At 40.1% G+C, this 4,883-nt stretch overlaps 1 non-coding gene across 1 annotated transcript; it reads left to right on the top strand.

Moving 5' to 3' along the window:
• Positions 1–4,451: 4,451 nt before the first annotated feature.
• Positions 4,452–4,543, top strand: LOC122150884. The gene has a single exon (XR_006163886.1). It is a non-coding gene; the product is annotated as a small nucleolar RNA SNORD116 (small nucleolar RNA).
• Positions 4,544–4,883: the final 340 nt, after the last annotated feature.

Below are 4,883 nucleotides of genomic sequence, written 5' to 3'. Positions count from 1 at the left end.
ATCCCTCCTGAATTAAGAAACCATGTAAAGAATAGATTTGATGCACTGAACACCAGTGACCAAAAACCAGAGGAATTGTGTGATGACATCAAGTACATCATCCATGAAGAAAGCATGGTGACATTAAAAAGACAAGAAAGGAAGAAACGACCAAAATGGATGTCAGAAGACACTCTGAAACTTGCCCTTGAACGGAGAGTAGCTAAAGTAAATGGAAGAAATGACAAGATAAAAGAGCTGAATAGTAGATTTCAAAGAGCAACTCAAAAAGACAAAGTCAATTATTGTAATGTAATGTGTAAAGACCTGGTGTTAGAAAACCAAAAAGGAAGAACATGCTCAGCATTTCTCAAGCTGAAAGAAATGAAGAAAAAAATTCAAGCCTCAAGTTGCAATATTGAAATACTCTATGGGCAAAATATTGAATGATGCAGGAAACATCAAAAGAAGATGAGAGGAATTCACAGTCACTGTACCAAAATGAATGATCAGTGTTCATCAATTTCAGGAGGTGGCATATGACCAAGAATGAATGTTATTGAAGGAAGAAGTTGAAGCTGCACTGAAGGAATTGGTGAAGAACAAGGCTCCAGGAATTGATGGAATACCCATTGAGATGTTTCAACAAATAGATGCCATGCTGGAGGCACTCGCTTGTCTCTGCCAAGATATTTGGAATACAGCTACCTGCCCAACTGATTGGAAGAGATCTATATTTATACCCATTCCAAAGAAAGGAGATCCCAAAGAATGTGGGAATTACTGAATAATATCATTGATATCACACTCATGTAAAATCTTACTGAAGAGAATTCAAAAACGATTGCAGCAGTATATTGACACCTTCCAGAAATGCAGGCTGGATTCAGAATAGGAGGTGGAATGAGGGATATCATTGCTGATGTCAGATGGATGTTGGCTGAAAGTAAGTAATACCAGAAAGAGGTTTACTTGTATTTTGTTGGCTATGAAAAATATTTGATTATGTGGTTCATAAAAAATTATGGATAACTTTGAGAAGAGTGGAAATTCCAGAACACTTATTTGTACACTTGGAGAACCTATACATAGACCAGGAGGCTGTCATTCTAACAGAACAAGGGGATACTGTGTGGTTTAAATTCAGGAAGAGAGTGCATCAAGGTTTTATCCTTTCACCATACTATTCAATCTTCGTTCTGAACAAATAATCTGAGAAGCTGGACTGTATGAAAACAGTGTGGCATTGGGTTTGTGGGAAGTCTCATTAACAACCTGCAATACGTGGATGACACAACCCTGCTTGCTGAAAGTGAGAATGACTTGAAGCACTTACTAATGAAGATTGAAAACTACAGTCTGCAGTATGGATTACAACTCAACATAAAGAAAATAAAAATCCTCACTAGACCAATAAGAAGCATCACAATAAATGGAGAAAAGATTGAAGTTGTCAGAGATTTTTATATTGTCTGGGTCCACAATCAACATTCATGGAAGCAACAGTAAAGAAATCAAACGATGTATTGAGCTGGGCAAATCTGTAAAAGAACTCTTTAAAGTGATGAAGAGCAAAGATGTCTCTTCAAAGACTAAGGTCTGCCAATCCAAGCCATGGTGTTTTCAGTCACCTCACATGGATGTGAAAGCTGGACAATGAATAAGGAAGACCAAAGAAGGGTTGATGCTTTTGAATTGTGGTGTTGACAAAGAATAATGAAAGTACCATGGACTGCCAGAAGAAGTAAACAAATCTATCTTGTAAGAAGTGCAGCCAGAATGCTCCCGGGAAGCAAGAATGTGAAAATGACTAGACTTCATCTCACCTACTTCGGTCATGTTGTCAGAAGGGACCGTTCCCTGGAGAAGGATATCAACATTTTTAGCATCCTAGTGTAAGTGGGAGCTCTGGTAGCATAGTGGCTAAGACACTTGCCTGCTAACCAGACGGCTGGCGGTTCAAACCCACCAGACACTCCTCGGAAGGAAGGTTGGGCAATCCTACTTCCGTAGTGATACTGCCTCGGAAACCCAAGGAGGGGTCGCTATGAGTCGGGGCCGACTCGACAGCACATAACAACAACAACAACAACAGTGTAAGTTGGTACCAACTTAATAACTTCAGTAATATACAAGAAATTCCTTATACCATTGCTCACCCCGTTTTGTTGTGGTTATTACTAATTACATCTTTATATTTCACTTGCTTGCAACATAATTTTATTGTTGCTTTTTATTGTTGTTATTGCTGTTATGTGCCGTCGAGTCATCTCTGACTCATAGTCACCTTATGTGCAACAGAATGAAACACTACCCAGTCCTGTGCCGGCCTCATGATCCCTACTATACCTGACCTCATCACTGAAGCCACCATGTCAATCCATCTTGTTGAGGACCTTCCTCTCTTTTGTTGACCCTACACTTTATCAACCATGACATCCTTCTCAAGAGAATGGTCCCTTCTGACAACATGACCAAAGTAGGTGAGACAAATTCTGGCCATTCTCCCTTCCAAGGAGCATTCAGTCTGCTCCTTCAAGGATAGATCTGTTAGTTCTTCTAACAGTCCACAGTACTTTCAGCATTCTTCACCAACACCACAATTCAAAAGCATTAACTCTTCTTTGATCTTCCTTATTCACCATCCAACTCTCACCTGGATGTGAGGACATTGAAAATACTATGGCTTGAGTTAGATGCATCTTAGTCTTCAAGGAGATGTCTTTGCTCTTCAGTGCTTGAAAGAGGTCTTTTGTAACAGATTTCCCCAATGCAATATGTCTTTTGATGTCTTGACTGCTGCTTCCATTTGCATTGATTATAGAAGCAAGTAATATGAAGTCTTTGAAAACTTCAATCTTTTCTCTATCTATTGTGATGCTGTGTATTGGTCCACTTGTGAGGATTTTTGTTTTCTTTATGTTGAGGTGTAATCCATACTGTAGATTAGTCTTTAAACTTCATCAGTAAGTGATCCAAGTCATCCTCATTTTAACAAGCAAAATTGTGTCATCTGCATATCTCATATTGCCTTCCTCCAATCCTGACAACATATTCTTCTTCATATAATGTGCCTTCTCAGATTATTTACTCAAAATACAGATTGGATGAGTATGTTGAAAGGATATAACCCTGACACACTCCCTTCCTGATTTTAACCCGTGCAGTATTTCCTTGTTCTGTCTGAACTACAGCCTCCTGGTCTATGTACAGGATCCTCATGAGTACAATTAAATGTTTTGGAATTCCCATTCATCTCAATGTTATCCATAATTTGTTATGATACATACAATTGAATGCCTTTACAGACTCAATAAAACATCTTTCTAGTATTCTTAGCTTTGAGGCAAGATCCATCAGACATAAGCCATGATATTCCTCACTCCATGTCCCCTACTGAATCTAGCTTGCATTTCTGGGAGTTCTCTGTCAAAATACTGCTGCAACTGTTTTTGAATTTTCTTCATTAAGATTTTACTTGCATGTGATATTAATGATATTGTTTGATAATTGCCAGAATCTGAGGGATCACCTTTCTTTGGAATGGGTACAAATACGGATGTGTTCCAGTCAGTTGGCTAGGTAGATGTCTCCCAAATCTCTTGGCATAACCGAGTGAGTGCCTCCAGTGGGACAGCCGTTTGTTGAAACATCTCAATGAATATTCCATCAATTCCTGGAGCTTTGTTCTTCACCACTTCCTTCAGTGGAGCTTTGATTTTCTTCCTTCAATAGCATAGGTTCTTAATCATATAGCACCATCTGAAACAAATGATCATCTACCAATTTTTTTGGTATAGTGACTCTGTGTTTTCCATCCATCTTCTTTTGATTTTTCCTGCATCATTCAACATATTACCCATGGAATCTTTCAATATTGCCTTTTGAGGCTTAATATTTTCCCTCCGTTTCTTTGCTTTTTATACATTCGTTATTAAAAATGTGAGAAACAAAATAATTAGAATTATCAAGCATAAATACTTTATTACTAATATATTCGTTCATGCCATTCCCATTATTCCTGAAGTGCAAGGGAACACTTTGTGGTGGTGTGGCCAGTTTTAGAATGGAGAGGGTATATCACCCCATGGTAAGCATTCTCTGGATCACATGTCAGGGGATCTTGCAGACATAAACCTGCCCGGCCTCTATCCTTTCTCTGCACGAACAAGCATGTTCCACTTGTTAGGCTCATAGTCACTTTTCATGGTGAGTGGTTTGGGTGTGTGTGCTACGTATTGCTGCAGAGTGTGGAGCCCTTTGGCTTTGCAAGTGCACAACCAATAGATGAGTAAATGTGAGTGTCTGTGACTGCTAACCAGAAGGCTGGTGGTTCAAACCCACCAGCTGCTCCTCGGAAGGAAGATGGGGCAATCTACTTCCGTAGTGATACTGCCTCGGAAACCCAAGGAGGGGTTGCTATGAGTCGGGTATGGCTCGATGGCACAAACAACAACAACATGAAGGTGCATGGTTCATTGATGACTCCCCTCTAAGCATTCCTTGGAATGCTGAAGAAAATGAGTGTCAAGTCACTACCAACTCACTCATGGAACTGAGGTCCATCACTTTTACCCAAGTTATGGACATGAGAGTGTGAATATGTGCCATCTGCTCTTTTTGCTGCCTAAACCTGCTTGCAGAATCCTTCAAAGTCTCCATTCTCCCAGGCTGTGGAAACCTCTCGGTAGATAGGTCAGATGAGCAGATTCAATGGCTGAATGGAACTTTGGATTGCAAAGTTATCTTGACGTGTGTGTGTTCTTTGACTCGTTGAGTGTGTTGGTTACATGGGGACGATTTTGCTAATTGTTGTTGTTGTTGTTAAGTGCCGACGAGTCGTTTCCGACTCATAGCGACCCCATGCACAGCAGAACGAAACACTGCCCGATCCCGCGCCAGCC

The sequence above is a fragment of the Orycteropus afer genome, unplaced genomic scaffold (assembly GCF_000298275.1).
Source record: "Orycteropus afer afer isolate SDZICR_OR568_19922 unplaced genomic scaffold, OryAfe1.0 scaffold00256, whole genome shotgun sequence".
Lineage (NCBI taxonomy): Eukaryota > Metazoa > Chordata > Mammalia > Tubulidentata > Orycteropodidae > Orycteropus > Orycteropus afer.
The sequence above is the reverse complement of the archived record's forward strand: the minus strand, read 5'-3'. Positions and strand labels throughout refer to the sequence as shown.